Source organism: Diadema antillarum, unplaced genomic scaffold, assembly GCF_040938485.1.
Source record: "Diadema antillarum isolate AM-2024a unplaced genomic scaffold, OU_Dant_1.0 seq00000732_RagTag, whole genome shotgun sequence".
NCBI classification, from domain to species: domain Eukaryota; kingdom Metazoa; phylum Echinodermata; class Echinoidea; order Diadematoida; family Diadematidae; genus Diadema; species Diadema antillarum.
The window spans coordinates 1,489,137-1,516,770 of record NW_027271633.1 but is presented as its reverse complement, the minus strand read 5'-3'; the positions used below and the strand labels follow the sequence as shown (position 1 = coordinate 1,516,770).

The 27,634-nt window shown below is 39.0% G+C and overlaps 1 pseudogene; it reads right to left on the bottom strand.

The window, feature by feature from the left end:
• Window positions 1-25,993, bottom strand: LOC139738276 (uncharacterized; annotated as a pseudogene).
• Between the last annotated feature and the right edge of the window lie 1,641 nt (window positions 25,994-27,634).

Below are 27,634 nucleotides of genomic sequence, written 5' to 3'. Positions count from 1 at the left end.
TCCTAAATTTATCCTACATCTGTAACAACTTGCATCCATTAAACAAGGTTAAATTAACTCGCCATATTAAATATACCATAGCATCATGCACAAAGGTAAAGTACAATGTATTCTTAGGTAGGTGGAACTACACCAAATTACATTTGGCCTACACTTCTTTGCCTTTGGGGGATTACATTGATGTAGATGGTGCATCTCCATGGCAACCAGCAGACATCTTACTTGTAGATGTTTACCTTGGCTGGAGCAGGGCTCTGTGGCAGGAGAGAGAACAAGATAATCCTGACATGATATTGTTTCAGATTTATTACATTCTTTCAAATGACAACACTGATAAGACATTGGCATTCGATTTTAAACACTGTTCAACTTCATCATCATTATCATTATGCACAGTAGAACGTGATGCTGAATGCTACCCAATATTTACTTGCCTCACTGGCGTCTCATGCAGCATACCTCAACAATGCATCAACTAAATTCGGCCAATGATTTCCAAAAAATACCCTCAATATACTGAGGGTGTAACAACAGGAAAATATAGTGGAAAAATCGAACCCGAATCCTCCGGAATGCTAGCCCGGTGCTCTACCGACTGAGCTATTGTAGAAAGCCCTAGTTCAGTGTTCATCCCAGAAACCCTAAATTCTCAATGCTCGGATGGTCAGAAGCTATAGCAGTGTGTTTGTGTGTGACACACACACACACACACACACTTAAACCTGGCATAAACCCGAAGGATAATTCAACTTGGGGATAAATGCATGGGATCACCGAAGTGATACAGCTTTTTGAGTATGTAACAAATAAAGACAGAATAAACTGACCAGAAAGAATATAAATTATTATTGGAAAACCAGTAAAAGATAACAGTCTACAGTTATAATTTATTGACAAAAATAGTGATATCTCCTTATATTTCAGGATTTATTATGATTGTTTTTTTTTATATGGCAGGATGTTTTGTGATATAACTGACCTACACATATCACGCATCAAATGTTCTAACAAATGTGATTTTTTTTTTTTAGTCACTGCTTCCAACGATAAATAGTACCTTTAGGTATGGTGTAGCTCTTACCTTAGGTTTCTCCGCTGGAGACTGGCCGGCAGAAAACATGGCCATCCTCCCCTTCACCCCTCCCTCAGATGAGATACTTCCCAGCTCCTTGGGCTTGGGTGACTTGCCGACACCATTCTGGAAACAAAGAGAGAGGGAAAGAGAAATACAGATGAATGTATCCCAATGTCAACGGAGGAGAATAAGAACTAGTAAACTACTCAGAGAACAGAGACCTCTGCCAAAAACATGCCAAAACACGTATATGTTAAAAATGACCCTATTTCCCAATGACAAAGATTCTTTTCCAGTGTCTTTAGCTTGAGTTTTTTGCTGCAACTCAAATGCACGCTCAGTGCATGTATGCACACCTTTACCCGTTGAGGAAAAGTCCCGAGTATACTCGCGCAGGTGTCTACGGGAAATGAGTGTTGTAGCAAAATTAGTCTGTCCTCAATGGGTTAAATATGTGCACCTTGAATTCCCTTATAGTGTTGGCCCACTTTCTCAATGATAAAGAATCCTTCAAAACAAAAATAAATAAGAACAATCCTAGATCCAAATAATGATCTGGATTACTACAAAATTTAATCATCTGTTCCTTGTGTCATTCTCAACCTTTCCTACAAGTTTCCTCCAAATCTGTGCTCAACTTTTTAAATTCTATAATTCTATGCTACATGTATTTACAGTGATCTTCACATTTGACTTTAGATATAGATTTATTAAAAACTAGAGAAGCACTCTGACAGCGCAGACCTCTTCCCAGCAGTTGATGTCTGCCACTGATCTTGTTCTTTCATATTCACTGATTCCACCCATAGATTTCCCAATATAGAAGCCTTTTGATACATAATCAATTTCCAGCTGCCTGGCACGCTTCGTGCTAGCAGAAACTAGAGCTCACACAGTGCTCGTATGCAAACCTCAAAGTATGTGCAGCTTCAAGTCCCAAGTTCATTGACCCTACCTGACAAAATATTGAAAATCCTTCAATAATCCATACAAACACTCGGATCACAACCAAAATTTAATCAATTGCTTCTTGTGTCATTCTCATCCTTTCCCGAAAGTTTCATCCAAATTCGTGCACAACTTTTTGAGTTATTTTCCACACGGTCAGACAAACAAACAAACAAACACCACAGAAAATATAAACTCCTCCCTTGGCGGAGGTAACAAGGAGAGAGAACAACAGAGGAATGTGGGCGGGACAGCAAGGGGGAATGCGGGAATGGGGAATGATTCCCGCTCCCGGACGTACCTGTTTCTTGGCTGTCCACGCTCCTCCGTCCTTCATCTTGCTCACACTGTTTGGATGGCAGGTGCAAATAAAATCAATGTAGTGACTTTCATGTCCCAACAATACTATACAACCAGAAATTCTGTGAATTACTCGAAGAGCCAAAATTTATGAAAATAATGCGCACTCAATTTTGTTTACACACTGCATTGAATGCTGTGTGGCAATTTGCAAAAGTCTGTCGACTTCGATTCGCAAGTTTCATGGTTAATGTTTCTGGTTTTGCAGTAGTGGCAATAAAAAAAACTTTAAAAGTAATTAATATAAAGGTCAGTGTATGGCAAGGGCACACAAGTAGACATGTGACTTTCTGGCTGTAAAGGAATACCTTTACCATTTTTACGCAACAATTTTCCCGAAACATTTCAAAAGTTCTGCTGTATGTGTAATGGATATTTTCTGTTGGTACCTCCTGAAAGAGATAAAATGAGGTATTGATATTGGGGAAAACATAATATCATAACTCTTATAATAGATGAAGAATATGTATGATGATGAACTGCATTTTTATAGACAGCATAAAAAAAAAAAAAAGTGAACCTTCATCACTGGTTAAATGAGTGTGCTGAGTAAGCATCTATAATGTACTTGTAAGTAAACCACAATGTTTTGTATACAACATTGTATAAATCTACTGTGTATGGTGTATACTTTGTGAGGTTTTCATTCTCACGAATTTCACAAGTCTGGTACTATTCGCAAATCTAAATACACGTACATGCATGATTATTATCTGACCTTCACAGGAATAAAACTTGCATGTATACAATGTACATGTCTCCTTTCATTGCTGCACCAAACGATCGCTCATGAAATTGTTGGGAAGTCCCGATTTGCGAAATATTACACTCGCTATTAGACTTGACGTGTACAGTATCTAACATGGTCACAAATCAAGCACTGAAGTGTTTCATGAGCAAGATCTTATGTAGCTAATATGAGACAAACAGCTTTTTAAGTCCCCTTCCAAGGTCTGGACAATGAGGATAAAGTGCTTCGCCTCGAGGAACAACCACTGCTGCCTGGGGAACTTGAACCAAGAACCTCAAAACTGAGAGTCCACAGTCCACAACCACTGAGCCACACAGACCACAAAATGAAATTTCTTGTATTCAACCATATAAGAAGAGTAGAACTCACATTCCAGTGCTCACTATGGGCGATGACCTGAAATGAAATGAAAGACAAACTTTCGTAAATAATGGAAGAACTTCTACACAATAATGAATTACAACAGCATGATATGTATTTAATTTCTTTATTCCCATTTCTGACATTCATAACAATTATTCCCTCGAACAATGGCTGCTGTTTTAAAATTGTGTACCACTATCAACATACATGTATAAGCTGTTATTTTCGCGAATGTTTAATTTTCGCGAACTTCGCGAACAGTTGGATCGTGAATTTAACAACACGCGAAAATGTCTCCACGTACTGCGTCAATAGTCGAAGAGCATTAACGTAAGCGTCGGCATCGATTCGCGAAAACAACATCACGCGAAAATGTCTATGACCTCGTTACTCGCAAAAATATCTGTACGCAAAAATAACAGCGTATACAGTACTCAAGATAACCATGGTCAGGTTATGAATCATGCAAGCATCATAGGGTACAATTGATGCAAATCTTTTATAAGACAGGAATATAAACAGAACAATTTTTTTGGTTTCCTTAGTTTCTCCTGTGAGGACAACACAAAAGTCATTTTAAATTGTCATTTTCTGTGGGTCTTGTGAGAACACTCCAAGCAAAACACAAATAGAAATCACTGTGCATTGAGGGGGCACTATTGAAAATGCCACACATTGCTGTAAATGATGCATATGTACAAGTGATTACCACAAAAATTCTACAAGCAAATGAAATATTAACCTACACTGAAATAGGCAAATATCATAGCCTACTATCTGTCTATGGGGGTGTTGCAAGAAAATTTGAGTTGCAATGAATTGCAAATATCTATTGCAAACTTTGCAGTAGATAGATCAACCGCAACTTGCATTCAATCGCCAAGTTGCCGTTGTAAGAAGGGAGCTTGCAATTGATTGCAAATTGGCAATTGACTGCAGGATTTGCGATTGATTTGGGGAAGTTGCAATTAATTGCAACTTTCTTGCAACACCCCTTATAACTGATTAGCAACATAAGAAAGAAAAAACCAAGAGCCGTGAAAAAAAAAAAAAACTAATCTTGAAGCTTACTTGTTTGCCTTCAAGTATCCAACACGTTCTGTCAGCTCAGTTTTCTGTAGAACACAAAAACAAAAGTTAAAACAATGACAAATTTGATGAGTTTTGTTTCACAACATACTATACAAATGAAACATCTATCCTGGGTATTCAAATCAGGCGATGGTTAAACACATTCTAGTAAATGTGACCCGCTACAACAAAAGGATCCTAAAGTCGCTGACGGGCAAGCAAAGCATGACCCAGAAAAATGCTGTTTTCAGGCCTTTCCTTTGATCATTTAGCTTCGAAATTTCGGCAGATGATAGAAGATACATTAGACTACAAAATTATGTTAAAAACAGAAATCCGAACGTTTTGACAGATTTTGGTGATCTGACTTCAAACTTGATTTTCTCGGCTCACCCGTCAGCGACTTTAGGATCCTTTTTGTTATAGCGGGTCACAAATGAAATGTAATATGTTCATGCTGACATAAAGCTATGCTGCTATTTTCTATACAGTTCATCCACACCCATGTAGGGTTCAAAAGGAACAAGAGATACAAAAACTGTTGATACCTATTTGCAATGCGTGTACATCAAAATATACAAGTCTTTTTCCAGGGACTACTTTAAAGGGGAAATTCTAGAGCAAATAATTTTAAATGCTTGGCCTAGTAAGCTTATTATCACTTGATTTTTAATTCTGCGGAATCAAAATACATATTGGTAGTACATATAACAAAGTGAGAAAAAATTGTGTTTCTAATTCATCAAGAGTTTCATGTTACTTGAAATGTACAAGAATTACCTGAAAAAAAAAAAATCCTACTTTCACAGGAAGACTGGCCAGAATTTCATTCTGAACCTTTGAAGAAATGAGTATGCAAGAAAAATGGTGGAGGGTAAGGATGATTTCTTACATCGTACTCGTTCCTGTTCTTCTTCTCCTCGAGGTCAAAGATGTCCCCGTAAGTGGTCTTGAGCCGGTTGTACAGGTCGTTGGCGATCTCGCGTAGTTCTGCATCCGACGTAGAGCTGGAGATCTTTAGCGGCGGGACAACGCTCGGCGATGGTATCCTCACGATTCTTGGCCTTTTGTTTGGACACCACTTTCTGTATTAGCACAAAGTGATAATCATTACAAGGGTTATATCACTTCACCTCTTTGTGCCTCGCAATGTATAACTATCCCCACATGACAAGAACATATTAAAAGTGTGCTCATCAACTCCCTGTGGAGTATATCGGCGAGGCTGAGTACGTATCTACAACCTGTAGAACTTATCATGGAAAGTGGAGAGCGCAATTCCTCTGGGCCACCCCAACTCCTAGCAACACTGGGATGATAAGACGCTTCATCATCTGAAGCTTTAAAACAACATGATTTACGATAGAGGTCCAAAGATATACACTGTACTTGGACAAATATAAAATTCCCGATAACAGTTTTTAGAATGTTAAGAAGTACGGATGAAATATTTCTACATATCTTGAATACTCTTCACCCCTCCCCCCTCCCCAAAAAAGGAGACGCGATTTTTTGACAATGCGTCAGAAATTCAATTCGTCAGTTTTTGTGAACTATCTAATCTCTTCTGCACAGTATTTCCTTAAGCCCATGAACATAATAATATGATGGAATATTGATTAGTGGTCATCAGAAACATAGTGTAAAGTCCCACAAGTGCACATGACTGTTGACCTTTTGAAATCTTAGGAGTATAAACAGATCACAACTTGTCAAGCAAGTACTGCATTGTCCTGTTCAAAGAACTCATAGACTCGGAGAATTAAGCCTTTGCATGCCATCCCCCCCCCCCCCCCCCCCCCCCAGTCTGGGAGACTAGTAGGCCGTGATCTGGCAAAACTACGCATCTCGTTTGAAGCGATTTCGAGATATTCACATTTAAAGTTCAAATGCCTGCCGTTTAACATACAGTGATTTACATAACTTAGAACTGTGTTCTATAACCTAAAGGAAACTTTTATGTTTTATGTAACTCAAAATACATGCTCATTGCCACATACTTACGTTTATTAAAAGAGACGTAGTTCTGCCTGCTCATGAGAATCCCATAGATAGTGTACAAATATGATACGCACATACGGATCAGAACTTGAGATACGTAGTTCTGCCAGCCGCTCAAGCTGAAGGAGTATGATCAGGCAAAACTACATTATTATAGCAGTTACTTACTTCTGCCAGCTCACTGACATCATTTTTACCCCAAAACCTTGCTATTTGAGGATTTTTTTTTGTTAATGACAAAGAGTTATAACATAATTTCTTAACATATTGAGCATGATATTATGAAAAACTCAATAAGCCAAAAAACAGAAAATGTCAAAAAATTGTGATACATAGTTCTGCCAAAGCACAGCCCTAGTGTGACACTCACGCCGATGCTGACGGGGGAAGCAAAGGAGTTAACGCTGGTGGCTGCCTGCCTGGCCTTCTCCCTCTCCTCCTTCTCCCTCTTCAGCCGCGCCCTCTCCTCCTCCTGCCTGCGACGCTCCTCTTCCTCCCGCTTGCGACGCTCCTCCTCGTACTGCTCCATCCTCCGACGCTCCTCCTCCCGCTTCTTCCGGTTCTCCTCCTTGAACCAGACACAAGTTGGAACAAACTTTCGTGATTAACCCCTTCGCACATCCCCAGGCACTTACAAGTACCTTATTTAAAGGGACTGTACAATACTGGTTGAGGTGGGGATTCATGTTTTGAACATTCCTAAGTGAGATAATGAGAAACCTCTTATGAAATATGAAAGAGCATGTAATTTTAAGAAGGATTGAACATTTATTTGATGAAAATTGGTTTTCAAATGGCTGAGATATCCAAAAAAAGTGATAATAATAAAAGGCGACAGGCCACGCCTTTTATTAGAATCTCTTTAATTCACCTTGTTTTGGGATATCTCAGCCATTTCAAAACCGATTTTCATCAAATAAAGTTTTGATACCCCTTAGAATTGCATGCTCTTTGACATAGTGGTTTCTGAATATCTCGCAAAACGTTAAAAGCTAAATCCTCACCTCGACCAGAACTGTACACACCCTCTAACTCCGTTGAGGACTAGCTGATTTTGCTATAACATGCATGTCCCATAAACACCTGCCCAAGTATACTGGGAATAGTATGCAATCAATTAACTTGTCAAGTCTTTTAATCCGCATTCAGTAATCAAAACAGCTAAACTTGGCCTAGTTGTCAAGTCAGGAAGCTCCCCTCTTGCTTGTCTCTGCTTGGATATATCCAATCTGACCTTCCGTCTAACCTTTATCCCCTTCTCCAGAAGTTTAGAACAAAGAGGGACTAAACTCACCCTGCCTCTACTTTGCATTAGAATACATTTCATCTGCCCTTCCTACCAGCTGTTACCCCCAACCCCTCCCACAGTTCTGATCAAGGGGTCCAAACTCACCCTTTGCCGTCTGAAGAACTCCACTTCCCTCTTGTTCACCTCTGCTTACATACTGTAAAACCATAAATTTTCCTGCACATGACACTTTTGCAAATTTCGAGGGGAGGGCAAGATTTGGGGAAAGTAAGTTGCATGTAAAAGAAGTGTTTATCTGGACAATTCCAGTTTTACAGTATATTCCATCTGCTCTTTCACGGCAACCCTTCCTTAACATCCCAAAAGTTCTGAACAAGGGGGGACAAAACTCACCCTCTGCTGCCGGAAGCGCTCCACCTCTCTCTTGCTAGCCTCCACTTCCTCCTTGACCTGCTCCGCGGTGCTGAACGTTCTCATGATCGGCTCCTTCTTAATATTCTTGTCGGCAATCTCCTGACATGGCAAAGTGAACATATTTTATAACTGAGTTGAGGACAAGTGGGAACACTTGAAAATATGAATTGCATAACCGGTGAAGTGCCATTTTGGTGGATTTATGAGTAAGTCCATCATCATATGGAAAAAAATAAAAACTTTTCAGTAATACCTCACTTGTAACATAACAAGGAATATTCTTGAAGTTATGATTAAGTATATCCACGGCTGCTAACATTCCCTCATCCAAATCAAGGAGATTCCACACAGCAATCAGGGAGATATCTGTGTGTTATATGCATTTCAATGGGCAACAATAATTCCCAAATCAGGGAGATTTTGATATTCTCTCTTACTCAGACATGAACAGATTTTGACATTTTCAGGGAGACTCCTGCAGAATCAGGGAGACTTGGCAGCTCTGCATACATTGTATCTCATCCATTTTCTTATCATTATCAGGTTTTTTTTTTGGTTTGTTTTGTTTTGTTTTGTTTTGTTTTTTTTTTCAGCTTCAATCACATTATTTCAAATCAACAAGAATGGACCTAACTAATATTGCAATCAAATTCTTCACTTTGTGGACTTGAGGCCTAGTCCCAGATTTCACCCATTGAGTTGGGCCATGGTGCCTGTCTATGAATAAAGGCTCCTCACCTGATCTTTCTTCAAGTTGTTCTGAAGCTGCTGGAGCCTGTCTGAAATGCTGCCAGCAGAGGGCAGGCTTGCCTTGGTGTCCAGCTGTTGCTTGGGCTTGGTCTGGTGAACATTTAAACACATGATGGTCTATTAGCTCAATCACACTCAAAGGCTAATTTGTTATCCGTAAAAGCTTTGCTATTCAGGAACAGTGCTGCTATGATAGGGATGGCAGGTTGAATGACACACATACTGCAAATATGAGTAACAGACATGCCCATTTCATACTTATCTAAATCACCTGAATAATAAACCCCACTGTGCATGAAGTGTTCCCTGAGAACCCCACTTCCATATTGCTATACTTTCCCTATTAAGAAACAAGCTTTCATACACAGTCACTCTCCAGTTTAAGTTGCTTTGAATTCTTGGTAACAATGTGAAAAAAATGTATATCAATGGAAGGTAGGCAGGGGCAGATCCAGGAAATCTGTAAAGGCGGGGGGTGGGGGGGGGACTAATATTTCTGGTGCCACTTCCAGGTTTCATTTCATTTTTTTCACAGTCACAGTCAATAACCACAGTGTAATAACAAAGGGTCAAAGATATACTTTCTACAAAGTCTCGCTAAAGTGTATCATGACACTCTCATCCCGTCTCCATGTGACAAATGTTACAGACAACAAGCTGGAATATCACACTACTGTAAAAATGGATATTTTTGCCCAACAAATATTTTCGCGATTGGTTGGAAGAGTTTTGCATGTTTTTTATTTCGCAGAATCACGACATCAACTACTGGAATACACAGCTTTGTATGGCAAGCAAAATATTCGCTTGGTTTCATTTTCGTGCTAGTTTGTGGTTGCAAGAAATGCGCGAAAATTACAACAACATGAAAATTTCCACTTTTACAGTAGTTGGTAACCTGTCTGCAGAGACCACCTTCCTATAGAGACCAGCTTTTACACTGTATGTGGCCACTCTACACAGGTTGGACTGTATTCAGACTCCAGCATACCTTGTCTTCCACAGTCAAGGCTCGCTCCTTCAGCATACTGACATGTCTGATGAAAGTAAGTGATTAAAACAAAAACAGTGCAGGCAAACATAAAAGAGTGCATGTCGAACACAACACGAAGAACTCAAAGAAGTTGTCATGAGAAAACCCAAGTGAATATTTGAACACTCATCACCATACATTTCATCCTTTGAAGACTAGTCCCGACTATGCTCGGGCAAGAGTCTATTGGAAATGTGTGTTATAGCAAAATCAGCTCCTCCTAAATGGGTTAAAAAAAGAAGAAAGAAACAAGCGATTTGTGCCAAATTGTCAAAAATATTAATTGCTCTGCACCATACATTGTTGGTGAGAAAGCTTTAAATTCAAGTGAACTGGCTCAAAAAGATTCAATTCAGATTTTACTTCCCTAATTTCACCTGGCATGTTAACAAGGTGACTACTAATCAAAGAAATGGGCTTTTGTATTTGTGCTTTGTCCCAATTTCAGAAATTAGGTCACTTGAAGTGATTTTCTGCACACTATCTGCCAAAGTGAGTTTGAAAAGATGAATGGTATTCAAACATTCAGTGTGCATGCAAAACTTGAAATCATAAGGTCAGAGACTCCAACCCAAAGCACCTTCTGATCTGGAGATTCTCCCGCCTGAAACCATTAGCAAACGGGAGACTCGAAGTTGATGTGTGCAAAGCGCGAAATTCCTAGGGTTCTAGATGCTCTCTGGTGCTATCTAAGGCTTATTTTTTTTCAACATACAATAGCAATAAGTAAGAAATCCTTTCCAACGGGAGACACAGAGCCAGGGCGGGAGAAATTAAATCTCAAGCGGGAGAACGGGAGATTTTGCAAAAATGGGTTTTCATCGGGAGATCTCCTGTCGAAAACGGGAGAGTTGGAGTCTCTGCAGGAGTCTATGGGAAATGTGTGTCATAGTAAAATCAGCTCCTCCTCAATGTATTAAAAAAAGAAGAAAGAAACAAGCGATTTGTGCCAAATTGTCACAAATATTAATTGCTCTGCACCATATACTGCAGGTGTGGAAGCATAAAATTCAAATGTACGAGCTCATAAGGATTTAAATTTTCTTTCTTTGAATTCACTTGGAACATTAAAAGGGTAACTATTAATCACAAAGAAATAGGCTGCCTTTTTTGTGTGCTTCGTCTCAATGTCAGGAGTTACATGTAAGTCTCTTGAAGGGATTTTCTGCGCACTATCTGCTTTAATAAGTGAGTCTGAAAAGATGAATGGTATTCAAACATTCAGTGTGCATGCAAAACTTCAAATCATAAGGTGTGAAACAGATTTGGTGCAATGTCAAACCACATAAAAAAATCAGTTAAAGTGTCACAACAGAATTATAAACATGGAACACTTACAGAAAATCATGGGACTCCAAAATCTGTTAGAAACACTACTTTCAATTGATTCCATGCTTCCACATTCTTTCAAATTTACACAAGACAGGATGACTTGTTCCAGAAAATCCCCAAACTTAAAATTAGTGGTGACCAACAACACATATTCTGACCTTATGTGGGGGAATTAACTGATGAGAGTTTTTTATGGTTTTAGTGATGCAGTCAAGATGGTTGCAAGCCATGTTCTGCCATTTTATGGCTCTGACCCAAATTTTACCATTCACACTAGAGCATTCAAATGGGGTATTCCATTTAAAAATATTCAGCAAATTCAAGGAATGATATTTGGGCACATCCAGGAGCAATATGTCACATAAAAGTTAAATCAATCCATCCATAAATCCCTTTGCAAAACACACTCGCAGTGAAGCACAATACTGCACAAACTGTGGAAATCAAATTAGTTATAATACAATACACCACAATAAGAAAATAACAAGAAAATGTGTATCACTGAAGTGCAGTTAAAATTGAATGATAATGAAAGTACCATGAGAGACCCACAAAAGAACACATAATGCTGCAAGCAAAAACTTACCCGCGATCCACTGTCGTCACAATCACAGTCCTACGAAAATTCAAAAGGAATCACTAATTGAATGGAATTTCAATGGTTTATTGACAGAAATCATATACAGTAACATAACAGCCAACAGGTTGAGTTACTGTTTACTTTATAATGAAGTAAAATTACAAGCTGAAAACTGGTGTACAAATACAGGGAAATTTATAAAATATGAAAATATGCAAAATGTGCAAGCTAGAATTCAACAAATGATGAAAATATTTACTGTATATAGTGTTTACAATAAGATATGAATGTAGTTCCTAAATTTCTCTCTGACAAGACAGAAGTCATTTAGTCATTCTTATAAACATGCAGACCGATTGGTCAAGAATATACTTCAACATACCAAAATGTTTTAAAAGAGGTGAGAAAAATTGTTAGATTCTACAAATTCTTTCCATCAAATATCAAAACTATTTTGGTATGCGAACTGAAAAAAAAGTGCACATTATAAATCTGAACAATGCCAAAGTTTTATGCTGTGGGTCACCCAGACAGATTTTGTATTGAGCACTTACTTCTGCTTGGTCAGATCCTTGATACGGGCATTCATCTCTGACAGCTAAGGAGGAAACCAGCACAAAGTGTTTGTCAATAATTTTTTTTCTTGGAATAAAAAAGTACTCAATGTTTACATCAACTCATTCTGGCATACAAATTGTATTTTGTGAAATACCTAGAATGTAATAATACAGGTATTCATAAACGAAGTGGTCACATGAAAATCAAATTAGACACAGTGCAAGCAAACAATATCATTAAAAAAATATATAGTTTCTGTAGCTGCATAAAGGACTAACATTTCAACAAGCAAATGAAGGGGAAAACGAGATGAGGTGGAGGAATATTAGGAGGACAAAGATGGGAGGAGGAAGAGAAGAATGAAGAGAAAGAAGAGGAAAAAGTTGGGAGGAGCAGGAGGAGGAGGAGCAGGAGGAAGAAGGAGAGGAGGAGAAAGAGGAGAAGGAGGAGGAGGAAGAGGAGGAGGAAGAGAAAGAGAAAGTTGGGAAGAGCAGGAGCAGGGGGAGGAAGAAGCTGAGGAAGAGAAGAAAAGGAGCAAGTGGGAGGAGTAGGAAGAGGATGAGAAAGAGGAGAAAGGGGAAGAACAGGAGGATGGTGGTGATGGAGATGACGGTGGTAATGATGATAAGGAGGGGGAATAGGAGAAGTCGGGAGGAGCAGGAGAACGAGGAGGAAGAGGAGCAGCAGCAGCGGGATTTGGAGGAGGAAGAAGAGGAGGAGGAGGAGGAAGAGGAGAAAGAGGAAGAGGAGAAGGAAGAAGTAGAGGAAGAGGAGGAGGGGAAGGAGGAGGGGGAGGAGGAGGGGGAGGAGGAGGGGGAGGAGGAGGAGGAGGAAGAGGAGGAAGAGAAAGTAGGGAGGAGCAGGAGGAGGAAGAAGCTGTGGAAGAGAAGGAAAGGAGGGAGTGGGAGGAGTAGGAAGAGGATGAGAAAGAGGAGAAAGGGGAAGAGGAGGATGGTGGTGGTGGTGGTGGTGATGGTGATGATGGTGATGATGGTGGTGATGATGAGGAGGAGGAGGAATAGAAGGAGAAAGTCGGAGGAGCAGGAGAATAAGGAGGAAGAGTAAGAGGGGGAGGAGGAAGAGGAGGAGGAGGTGAAATAGGAGGAGAAATGAGGAGGAAGAAAGAGACAAGGAAGTTGTGGAGGAGGAAGAGGGATGAGAAAGAGGAGGAGGAAGAGGAGGACAAAGTTGAGAGAAGCAGGAGGAGGAGGAGAAAGAAGAGAAAGAGGAAAAACAAGGAGGAAGTTGTGGAGGAGGAAGAGGAGGAAGAGGAGGATGGTGATGATGACAAGGATCAAGAGGAGAATGAGAAGGAAAAGAACTCCAACTCACATCATACTGCTGCCTCTCCTTCCTCTGTTTCAGGTCATAAATGTCCCCGTAGACCTCCACCAACTTGGCATGCAGCATCTCGGCAATCTCCCTCAAGCGCTCCTCAGAGTCTCGAGCGCTGATGCGGATCTGGGGAACGTTCTGCTCAACGCGGCGCTCCCGTTCCGCCATCATCTCCGCGGAGGTCTGCGATTTTTCCTTCTTAGCTTTGGCGATGCTTTCCTGCACAGCAAGCAAACATAAAATGCACTTGAACAAATCTCCGAGAGGACTTCCAAGATAATAGATACATTTTTTATTCAAAAGAAGAGGAAGGAGCATAGGTTTTTGAGGTGTAAAACTAACATTCTCACTCATGTTGCAATATAAATCACATCCCTTTCACTTGACATGAATAAACATTGCATCTGTGGAATACTGCGAGGTGTTTTCAACAATTTGAAGATATTCAAAGCTTCAAACATCCATCAATCAGCTATGTCTACTTTGTTTCTCACTGCCTGCTTTATGTACATACTTATGGAAAACTGAGGCATGAAAAGAAACTAGAATATTACTCTGTATTTCATAAGCTTTGAGTTAGAATTCAAATACACTTATACCAGCAATTGAACATGTAGTAATGTTCATTCCCAAATATATCTGACTCTCTTTTCATCTGTAGTTTGTATGAACATTAGCTACACAGTTTCTCAAATGCTACAATTTTCATTATCAGTAATAACAGACACAATCTCATTCCACAAAATTTGTAGAGCATTCACGCCCTTCTGCTTCTAAACAATGACATGAACATTCAGTGGCGTTTCACAGGGTGAAGGAGGATAAGGAGGAACCACTTACAGCGATGTTGTATTTTGGGATGGAGTAAGCCTTCGGGTCCTGCTCCGTGGCTTGACGGCGCTTGGCCTCCGCCTCTTGACGACGACGCTGAATGTCTTCGCGCATCTTCCGCATCTCCTCCTGCAGGGAGTGTTCCGGAAGATTCCAAAGGAGGCGGGGAAAGAATGTAACTTTAATAGTCATCCTGTGAACTGTGGATCACTAAACCGGTTTTATAATCTCCTACAAAGTAAAAAAGGGCCAGTTTTCAGGAGACTGCCTATGAAGGGAGGGAAAACTCGCCTTTAGTTGTGATCTCATAAACAAGTTCTATGATCTCATTTGAAATAAAAACAGGACCAGTTTCTGGAAGATTCCAGAGGCGGAAAAAACTTGAGTTTAGTCATCCTGTAAACTGTGCATTGCAAGCTAGTTTCGTAATCTCAGATGAAATAAAAAAGGACCTACTTATCCCATTTATCCAGGTACCCATTTATACACCTTGTTCACGAGGGACGTGGTGGGTGATATCAAATCTTGTCCCCTAAACATTTGCACTTGACAGGATTGAACACTAAGCTCATACTGAAAATCAAGAGTCTTATCCAGCCAGTATGCATAATCATCATGTTGTACCAGGTCGACAGGACTGCTTTCTGCTTTTTAAAATCATTGTGTGTATGTCAGATTGTCTTTAACACGCTCTCCTGCGCATGGCAGATTGTTGCTCACCCTATGCGCACTCCCACTCCCTAAAGACAATCTGCCACGCGCAGGGATCCTAGCACTGTAACGACAATCTGCCAATATTGTCATGCAAGAAGCCAATTTTTATCTTTAAAAAGTTTTGACATTCTTTTCCCCTTTCCTACGTACCTCAGCTCTGGCTTTCCGCTCCTCTTCCTCCGCCTTCTCCAATCTCTCTCGCTCTTCACGGGCTCGCTCTCGTTCCTCGCGGGCTCTGCGAATCTCCTCCTGAAAAAGCATAACAAATGAGGTGATTCTACAAATCAAATGGCTATTTGAAATGTAGAGTAGTTACAATGTAGCGCTCTAGCATTGTTTTAACATTTCTGATCAACAAGTCAAACCTCCTACTGCATTATTCACTTGTTCATCAATTCTTTGAGGGTATTTGAAACCACTGTGTATTCTTTCCAATCCCCTAACTCAGATTATAAACTGTTGTGGTACCATTAAGCCACGCTTATGCTGTAGCCCCACTGTATTACTCATTGTTGTATGTTTCTTGTACGTTTTGCTGTACATTGTGCAAAGGCAAGGAAGAAAAAATATCCTGTGACCGACTTATATAAAATGTATGTACATGAATGTGCATGTACAATGATGATTCAGAAACCAATAAATCAAATCAAATCAAAGCAATTTTTCATATAATTGCAGGGATCGTATCAATCTAGATTATTCTGATGGCTGGAATGGTGTATTTTTGGTGGAAAAATAAAATATTTACCTTTCCTGCAGTAGACATGTGTAGTAACAAACAAGGGAAAACACTATTTTCCATGAAATCTGCAGTATTCATGACAACAAAAAAGGTACAAAACTGTAAACACAGTATAATACCAGCTGTATCTGTTGGCATCTCTGCATATTTGAAATATGTTTTGGGTGACTTTTAAATGCTGAGCAAATTTCAAAATACATGCACACACACAAAGAATACGAAATGAATCACTACTATGGCAAGTATTTCATCCTGCAACACTATCAATGCATTGTCAAGGCATACAAACTTATTTTGGCTGTGTTTGAAGCCGAAACCAAAGTTCAGGCTTTTACCTTGCGCTCCGGAGTCAAAGCTGAAACTGTAGAGTTCTGCAGTATTTCCCGGTGAGTGCGCTGCTCCGCTTCCACACGATCTTGCTCCCTCTTGTCGCGTAACTCCTGCAAACCGGACAGGTGTAACCAAGGGTGTTATACACCAACTTTTTTTGCACTACTTACTCCAAGCAGATTTTCAAATTGTTGCAGAATAATTGCTTAATCATGAATTTTACTTGCCCATAAAGAAAGTCAAAAAATATAAGAAAATAATCACATGTAAAGTCAAGGGATATTTTTGGCATTTTATTTAAATCCCCCACCCCCATCATGCATCATATCATTAGAGAGTGTGTGAAATGGTGAGTGTGTGTGAGAGAGAGAGAGAGAGAGAGAGAGAGAGAGAGAGAGAAACCTGAAATGAAATGTATACACTTTTCTTCTTATGCCTTTGGGGATGGAGAGATACAGTATTTTCCCCTGACGAGGACACACAGAAAACATACTCTAACTTTGTACCAAGAACAGTTCTCAAGAAAATATTTTTCGAAAGAAAATGAAAATTGGAGAATTTTGGGAATACAAAGATATTTTCCCCTGACAAGGACAGAAACAAAACATACTCTGTCTTTGTACCAAGAACAGTGCTCAAGAAAATATATTTCAAAAGAAAATGAAAATTGGTTAATTTTCGGGTACAAACAGAAAGGAGAGCTCCTCAATACCAAGATCACAAAGAGTTGCCAACATGTTTAATACTCTCTAAAACTTTTACATTTCCAATCTTTTTTACATACCATATTTGACTTTTTTCCCAAAATTTCCACTTATCTGCTTTTCTGATATATCTGTTTTCATACAAAGCAGGATGTCAGGATGGACATTCTCTTTAACTCTTTATGTGCTACGTTCGCATGCCCGATTCGGTCGACAGCGTGCCAACTTCGCATATTCCGCTCAAACGCACAGACCTGCCCAAACTGCTTGATAAATCACCCAGTGCCACAGTACAATGAAAGAGTTTCTTGCGATTCCGTTCCTTTTTTTTTTTTTTTCGATTGACTATCAAACGGTGTTCCCTTCTGGATTTGAGTGTATAATCTAGGATTCTGTCACTGTTTGTGTGCAAAAGTCACACCTTTAAAGTAATGTAGCTACTGAGCAAAAGTCACACCTTTTAAGTAATGTAGCTACTGAGCATTTGAAAGAAAAGTAGTCATAGATTGTCATACAATTCACATCAATGCAAAGCTTGGCATTTTCTGTACTATTTTGCTCACTGCATCTACACTTCAACAAAAATGTATTAAAGTGACATAAGATTTGAAAACCAGAATGTTTTCACAAAGCATGACTACGTTGGTGTCTCAGAATAATGTGGCACACAGGGGTTTCCACCATGGCACATAAAGAGTTATTAAAAGGGGATGGCTAGTAACTGATCAGTGGGAATCAGTGGGAATGCTGGGGATGATTGTTCCAATCCTTGTGGGATTCATTTAAGAGAACATTATATATCTATTGTTGAGTGAAAATTTCTTGCTTCAGAATGGTCTCATATTCAAGCAATGTGCAGTTTAATGTTTCCAGGTTAGCATGCCTGTCCAGTGACAGGGCATTAAACTGCACATTACTTGAATATGAGACCGTTCTGAGGCAAATAATTTTTAACACAACAATAGATATATAATGTACTCTTAAATGAATCCCACAAGGACTGGAACAATCTTCCCCCAGCATTCCCACTGATTCCCACTGATCAGTTACTAGCCATCCCCTTTAAAGGACAAGTTCACCTTCATAGACATGTGGGTTGAGTGAATGCAGCAATATTAGTAGAACACATCAGTTAGAATTTGAGCAAAATCGGACAATCCGTTCAAAAGTTATGAATTTTTGAAGTTTCTGCTCAGTCACGGCTGGATGAAAAGACTACTATAGCTTGTGATGTCACATGAGTACAACGATACAAAGAAAGAATAAAGAAAATTCAACATATTCCCATTTTTCTTGTGTAACAAAAGACCACTCGACTTCTCTCTTTCAGAAGGCAGGGGGAATAATATTACCCTTAACATACGTCAGTAGCAAGTCGAAGAAATGTGCACTTTATTCAAAAAGTAAAGTTTTGTGAAATTCTCCTTTTATTTTCCTTTCTAGTTGTACGCATGTGACATCATACACTGTAGTAGTCTTCTCTTCCAGCAGTGACTGCGCAGATACTTAAAATATTCATAACTTTTGAACGGATTGTCCAATTTTCCTCAAACTTTCACTGATGTGTTCTACTAATATTGCTGCATTCTCTCAATCCTTATGTATATACCATGAAGGTGGACTTGTCCTTTAAAGGGCAATACCAGTCTAGTCTGGGGGAGGATAGGAATGCAAGCACACAGGCAATAAAACCACTTCTCACCTGAGCCTTCCTCTCCGCCTCAGTCATGGTTTTCTCACCACCAAGAGATGACTTCTCTGACCTACATGTAGCCAAAAGAAAGTAACATTTACCAGTAGTTCACCTACAACATATGTGAAGTATCTTATCTTGGATTATACTGTATGTATGCTTTTGATTTGACCATATGGACAGTCAATAAATTGAGAGATACCCAGTGAGTGAAATGGAAAATAACAGATACTGTACCAAGTATTGAAGAAGAGAGTTGTTATACCAAGGAGGTACTAGGCTCACCTAGTACAATTGTTCCTCCTTGCTTATACTGTGTGGAAAACAAGGATAATAGTGTTGCTAGCCCCAAGACCTATTCTGGTGTAACATTGTAACTTATGTCAGTCATAACAAGGAGGCTTCCACAATAAGAATCTGAAACAATTATTCGCTGGGTGTAATATAGTAGTGAAAGAGGAGCTGCAGTATGTCTGCACATAAATCAACTATTGTTAGGTATACGTACTTCAAGCACTTGTGCTAGCATCCTTATGCCCTCTAACCATCTCTTACATGGTAGCATAGCTCTGATAGAAAAGGAAAAGATACAAACTCTAAAAAGGCGGGGGGGGGGTGAATCAACCCCTCCAACATTTTTCGCGACTATTCCGCTGCGCGAAATTTTTTGACCGCGCCGTTCACTGACTTTTTACTTTCAAGTCTCGCACATCTTTTGGCACCAGTTTCCTGAAAATCGCGCATACTGTTATGACGCAACCTACATGCCTGTCAGACCGAAAATGTCTCAAAAACGTGATTTTGTGCATAAAGTCTATGCCAATGGAGTTTTCTCACCATATTCATAAAGATATGATTATTTTCACTTTCACAGGTTGAAATCAATTGATTTTAGCATAATGCTTGAAAAAGGTTCTGTCATAAATTTTGTGGAAAAAATGATAAAACAATAGGTCTAAAAACAAAGAACATTTAAGAAATTCATAAAACAATAAAATACATAAGAAATTAAGTTTGACAATCAGATTTTTTTTCGAGTAAATTGTTAGGAATGCTACAAAGAATGTTATCACCAAAAATTAGGATTCTAGGAGCTTTACTTTCTGATTTAGGGCAAAATGTATGATTTTATGCATACAGTATAAGTAAGATGTATATCAGCATAATTAATTAATATCACGAAAATTTCCATTTCTTCTTGTATAGGTGGTAGATTACGCCACAGGTAATGGACATGCCAATTTTCATGGTGATTCATTGCTTGATTGACGGGGGGAGGGGGTTGAATCCACCCCCCTCGGCCACAGAACACCCGAAAAAGTCCGGCCTGATTAGGGTTCACTCAAAGTCACCACACAATATAAACTGACATGTTGCACTTCAATAGAACAGCATGGGTCTAAAAGGGTTTTTCTTGTCTTTTTATTTCTCAATAAACATTATGAGTAAATTGTCAATTATCAAATGAAAAAATTTGAAAAGATAGTCCTGACTACCTCCTCCAAATAAAGACACTTGGTTTGGATTTTGGATTATCTATAGTGGAATATTAAAGACCAGGCTACTATCCATTAACCCATTGAGGACAAGTCCCGAGTGCACTCGGGCAGGTACAAATGTACGTTGTACAATGTATCTACTGTACATGGGAAATGCATGTTAGCAAAATCAGTCCGTCTCAATGGGTTAAAGGGATGGTATTGGTTGAGGCAAGGATTGACCTTCTACAACTGTAACTTTTTGCGAGACACAAGGAAACCACCTGCACCCACGAAATGTTATACAGAGCATGCAATTGAATTCTAAGAGGAATTCAAAGGTTATTTGATGAAAATCAGTTTTGAAATGGCTGAGACTATTAAAAAACAAAGTAACACAAAGCGCTCCGGATAAAAGGTGGGTCCTAACCTTTACATGTATATTTTGGATATATCTCAGCCACTTCAAAACCAATTTTCATTGAACAAATGTAGAATTCCTCTTTGAATTATAGTACATGCTCTTGTATTTCATAAGAGGTTTCTCATTATCTCATCGAAAAACCACAACTATACCCTCCCTTTAACACTCAAGAATATTTGTTCTCAAGATTTTTGTTACGTTTGGGGTGTACAATGTAAGTCAATTCAGCATGACTTGTGTTATTGTACTTCACAAAGTATGAACACTGTGTAAACAAACTAAACATGTACACAATTAAGGGTACTAGTGTTCACATACAAAACTTAATTCACTTATAATGCACTGATTATACAACTAGACAGATAAAGGGCACTTCAGTCTCAAATGACTCATAGCCCATAATCGCATACCTGCTGTCTCCTTAAGAGCTTTGCACTTTAACAGAGATTTTGTTTACACATCCACAACACTTAGCCATAAAGCAAAGGTCATGCCAGTAATAAAGCAGGTCAATGTACTCAAGTACTTAACCACATTCCAGGCTTCATGTATTTTGTTATTAAAGGCTTGATTTTCTTGTCAGCAAAGTTGTAATAGCTTTTCACACTCCTGTCAACTACAATGTATATGACAGGTTTTATGGACACTATTCAACACTTTGGTGGATCATGTAAAAAAAAGAATTGAATCTTCTCAAACTGATTTGCAGAATGTTGTCCAAATGGATTTAAACAGATGAACTCAAACTTTTCTCACCTCGTCAAGTACGACAAGCTTTAAAATACACTGTTAAAGGGGTCATATAGTTTTGGTTGAGACCTGATTTCAGGTTTCTTACATTTTTTTGGTGAGATAATGAGAAAGCTCTTATGAAATATGAAAGAGCATGTAATTCCATAAGGAATTCAACGTTTATTTGATGAAAATTGGTTTTAAAATGGCTGAGATATCCAAAACAGAGCGATTCTAATAAGTGTGGGACCCACACTTTATTACGATCGCTTTGTTTTACTTTATTTTTGGCTGTTTCAGTCATTCCAAACCTGATTTTCATCAAATAAACTTTTGAATTCCTCTTAAAATGGTATGCTCTGTACTATTTCATAAGTATTTTCTTGGTATCTCGCAAAAAGTTAAAAGCCCAATTCGCATCCCCACCAATACTGTACCATCCCTTTAACAATGTGGGGGACCAACTGAAATAAATTACAGGGTGTAGTTGAATCTTTGGTCTTGAATCTTGAAACTTTCTTTATGCACAATTAAATTTTTGTTCTTATGGTCAAGTGAAATTAATTTTGTACCAACAATTTCAAATTCTATTGAGTGTTGACACATCACACTAGCATTAAGTAGTGCAAAATTCACAAAACATGGGTACAAAATATTAACACACCCATCTTTTTATTTTCGCATCAGAATTGGTATCAAGCTAGGCTAAATAAACAAACATTTATATCTGACAAATTATTTTACTACGTAACAGCTGGGGCCGCAAAACTTCACAAGTTTGTATTTGTTTTTATTTTTTTTTATTATTATTATTTATTCATCTATTTATTTTTTTTATTTATTTTTTTTTTTATTATTTTTTTATATATATATATTTTTTTTTTTCTTTTTTTTTTTTTTTTTGGGGGGGGGGCTTCTGGGAGAGGGTCAAGGGTCACTGGTACTCAAATCCCTCAGACGGGCGGGGGGGGGGGGGGGCTACACAGTACTTCAACTCACTTTGTGAGAGATTTCTCCTGCTCCATCCTCTTGCGCTGGCGCTCTTCCTTCTTCTGCTGCCACTCCTCCTGGAAACTCATGGTGATCAGATTTGCTCCGTCGGCTCTGATGGAGGAGAAATTATGTGAGAGAATCCTGAAAAATAAAGTGACTTGCAATCAGACAGATGGTGACATCAAAAAGATTTAACCAATCTCCCCCCCCCCCCCCCCCCCGCTTTCATCCATTCCTGCAAACATACATCTACATGTACCTACCTACCTACCTACATCTATCGTTGTATTTTGTACTGCCTTGCTCTCCTCCCCTTTCATGAATATCATACTCACATAAATACTATTTCTCTCACTACAATTTATTATTGATGTTTCAAGTTTGTTTTCATACCAGTATTTTCCCCCTCATCATAGGGGGCAAAGCAACTTTACAACAAAAGGAAAGCATTTGTTGTTGCTGTATTTTTCACTCTACAATGTAAAGTCAGATTTATACACAGGGCCCAACATTGGCAGTGGCCCAGCCGCCCAGGACCACCAACAATTGATGTCGGACCACCAAATTTCCCCAAAAAAAGAGTTTTTCTTTTCATTTTTATCTATTTCTTTTTTAGTTTGTGGCCTGATCAGGCAACTAAATTTCAAAATCAAAATTCACATTTTCTTTATTTTGGGCCACTACATTTATTTTTCTGGCTACCAAAATGTCTAATTCAGAGATTTTGTTGGCCCAAACGGGCTATCAAAGATAAGTGTTAGTGTCGAGCCCTGCTACACACACTCCTCAATATGGAACAAGGAAAAGTAGAAATTACGGGGTGCGTAATATATGTCCCCGCCGGAAGTAGCATTTAGTAGCAAAATGTACAATATAGGTAAAAAATCAAGGTCAAAGGTCAAAGAAGTCAAAGGTCAAAATTCTGTGTAGAAGTTTTGAAGCCCTCATCTAGTGCCATCACAAGCAAACGGAATCGAAATCGGGTTAGAAATGGCGAAGGAGTAGCATTTTGTAGCCAATGTACAATATAGGTCAAAAATCAAGGTCAAAGGTCAAAGGTCAAAATTCTGTGTAGAAGTTTTGAAGCCCTCACCTAGTGCCATCACATAAAGCAAACGGAATCGAAATCGGGTTAGAAATGGCGAAGGAGTAGCATTTGGTAGCAAAATGTACAATACAGGTCAAAAATCAAGGTCAGAGGTCAAAGAAGTCAAAGGTCAAAATTCTGTGTACAAGTTTTGAAGCCCTCACCTAGTGCCATCACTTAAAGCAAACGGAACTGAAATCGGGTTACAAATGGCGAAGGAGTAGCATTTTGTAGCAAAATGTACAATATAGGTCAAAAATCAAGGTCAAAGGTCAAAGAAGTCAAAGGTCAAAATTCTGTATAGAAGTTTTGAAGCCCTCACCTAGTGCCATCACATAAAGCAAACAGAATCGAAATCGGGTTACAAATGGCGAAGGAGTAGCATTTTGTAGCCAATGTACAATATAGGTCAAAAATCAAGGTCAAAGGTTACAACTGAAATTCTGTGTAGAATTTTCAAAGCTCCCATGTAGTGCTATCATATAAAGCGAACAGAATCAAAATTGGGTTAGAAATGGCGAAGGAGTACCATTTTGAAGCAAAATGTACAATATAGGTCAAAGGTCAAGGTCAAAGGTCACAACTGAAATTCTGTGTAGAAATTTCAAAGCTCCCATGTAGTGCTATCATATAAAGGAAACAGAATCAAAATTGGCTCATAAATGACAGAGAAGTAGCAAATTGAACATTTTGATCACACAAGGACGCACAGACGGACGGACGCACAGACGGACAGACAGACGGACACACACACGTACGGAGCCAGTTTCATAGTCCCCTGCTTGAACTCCCGCGGCGGGGACAAAAAAGTCATGCACACAGCTTCAGAACAAGATATTATATCAGTAGTATGCATTTAGTAAAGGGGCAAAGGAACCCTACGATACAATTCTTTCCCAGCATGATATTACATTACTAATCAAACCTGCACCTATTTATGGCACAGTGCATTATAATCTACTCCCTGGGTACACTGCATTCCAGTCAAGTTGCCTTGGTGGCATTAATAAGCAAATCATTTTCTAGTCACTTCAAAATATTTGGCTCCCCACTAGGTACTCATTAAACAATTTGTAGGTGTAGAGGGGTGATGTGGACTATTTAAAGTTCATCAAAATACCAAGGGAACTATGTACTTGGAATGCCATCTCTTGGTTGCACTAAAGACAATTTGATATTAACCCGTTGAAGACAAGTCCTGAGAATACTCCGGGAAAGGGTCTATGGGAAATAATGTGTGTTATAGCAAAATCAGTCTGCCCACAAGGGGTTAAAAGCTCTGCTGTTCAGGGGGAAAAAATGACTATGTTTTGATAGTACACATACATAATGGTATCAGCTTTTGAATAATCCATACACCATGCAATACATGTTGCTCTCATTCAAACGATACATAGCTCGGATCTAGATGTAAACATGTGTACAGTTGTAGCATGCTGTAATTAAAAAGAGATCCCAGCGCTGAAATTGGAAGTAGAATAGAAGTGATAAAAGTCCTGTGAAATTAACATACATAAAACACCATGATGTATTGACTATTTTTAGATATTAGATATTCAAAACATGAATCCTTACCTCAACCAGTACTGTACAGTCAATTTAACATCCTGATGATTCATTTTACAATTACAATACGGGCCTACATACGGACTTATCTATTTTTTTGGCATCATACTCTCAGAGGAAGAGTGGGTGTGATGTCCCCCCCCCCCCCCCTTGCTAATTTTTCCATACCACTCTTTACTACCCTACCTTCGTTCGCTATCAATACACATGGATACACACACTCACAGTCCCAGAGTGGACTACTAACATTACGATTAGGACGAATGTGAAGCTGTCTAACACCGCGTTACATGTCAATTGCATTAGGCTACGCCAGCTAGGCTGCATGGCTGGAATGTTTACATTCACTTATTTGATGAGTTGGTCAAGGTTTAGGAACAGTATCGACAGGTCAAAACAGGCGCTGATTTCTCTAAAAAAATATCCGTAGCTTCGGTAGGCTACATAACTGCGGTGCAGTGACCACATCACGATCCCATCCCTGCCTGGCCCGTACCCCCGAGAGTAGACGGGGCACAACACTGACCGAGCCGCACCCACCTACCACCTGTTTACTGTTTACTGCGTAGATGGGTAGAACAGCTACACGAGCAAGGGCGAGAAGAAACGAACACAGAGCCTTCGCACATCATGTCTGAATAAAAGACGATAATCACAAAGCAAGTCACAACCGCACCTCTGCATACACTACAAGACGTCAGAAAGGCTGATACATGAAAAATTGTCATTCAAATATGACTGACGTACGACTCAGCTCAGATTACCTCGTATTGCGCTGAAAATATGTCGAATATCAACGCAATTTGAAGGGTTTACGGTCGGATTGCCCTGCTGAGACTGCCCTGGTTGTGCGAGAGTTCGTCCTGTATGGTGTTGTATAAACAGTCTGCACTCAGGAGAAGTTTGCGTCAGGTGGTGGGTGCTTGATCCAAGACGTGAGAAGCGCACTGTGTGTGTGCAGTGTACACACAGCTAAGCTGCTCGCGTTTTTTGAAAGCGCGGGTAGGAGCTGCAGAATCACCCTCCCAGTCTGATCATTGAAGCCATGTGAACAACAAGCAAAACAAAACAAGAAAAAACGAAACAAACAAAGCACAAAAACCCATGTAACCAAACAAAACAAATTCATTGACAATCACTTAAATACAGAAAAAATATAAAACCACCGCCAGAAGGGGAGGCGAACTGTTCCAGAATCACTTTTAAAACAGAAACTCGGTCACATTCAATAGACACATATCTTTTTTCTTTTCCTTTTTTTAATCTTTTTGATTTGGGGAATTGAAGGGGTTAAGAAGATGAAACAGTGCGCCCCATTGTAGGCCCCTATATGTTTTTTATGTGGTTCCCAAAGGAAACCAAAACCCAAATATGAACGGGGATTGAGTGAAAGCAGCAATATTGGTACAACACGTCATCAGTGAAAGTTCGAGGAAAGTCGGACGATTATATTCATAAGTTACGAATATTTGTTTCGGTGCCATCATAGCTGTATTTAAAAGACCTTCGCTTCATGACGCCATGTATGGACAAAAAAAAAATGAATAAAGGAAGTAACTAAGGAAAAAGTCATAATATTTTCACCTTTTTTTGCCATAATGAAGAACATTTGACTTTACGACCTTTTTTTTATTTTTTTTAATTTATTCAAGATTTCATGCGTGTTCACAAAATAGGAGTGCATACAAAAATGTATGCAAGTACGTCTCATATAGCCAAGACAGAATATACGATAAGTATACATTGATAAGAAGCAGTTACAGAAAATAGTATACAACTCTAAGAGAGCTACATTATTCAAGGTAACGAACACGCAAAGGAATTGCAACATAAGCTTAAAGCTTGAAAATCGTTGCAACCCCCGTGCACACAATCTATATGCTTGCAAATAGTTTAAATGATGAGTTGGGGGGGGGGTATTTACAAAGAGAGGAACATGAGGGGGGAAAGAAGAAATGCATGTGTGGTGCCTATTTGTCCTGTCGGACATTGACAAGAGAGAACAAAAAAAAGTTTAAAGTGTCAAATCATTATAAGCAAATTATACTGATTAAATTTCTCACAAGGCAGAGGGAATATGTCACCCTTAACAATGGTAAGTCGATGGAATGTATACTTTTTATTAAGAACTTTTCCCTTTATAGTTATTGGGTGTTCATACATGGCGTCATGAACTTTAACAGTCTTCTTGTCTAGCGAAGTCGTAACCGAGACTCCTATCCCCCCCCCCATAACTAGATTTTTCTCTAACTTTCCTCAAACTTTCAATGATGTGTTCTTTAATATGCTGCTTCCACTTAATCCAACACATTTACTTGTGGTTTACTTTGGCCCCCATATTATATAGGCCTATATAGATACATCTTAGAATTTTCCACGTGTTGGATTTCAAATAATAATTATAAGTAGAAGAAGGAGTCTCGAGTACGCCATTTGTAGTTCCAACAAGGTTTTTATTAACAAGAAAAAAACCTTACGAAAAAAATCAACACCTTGTTTTAATTTCAAGTTCTTAAAGGG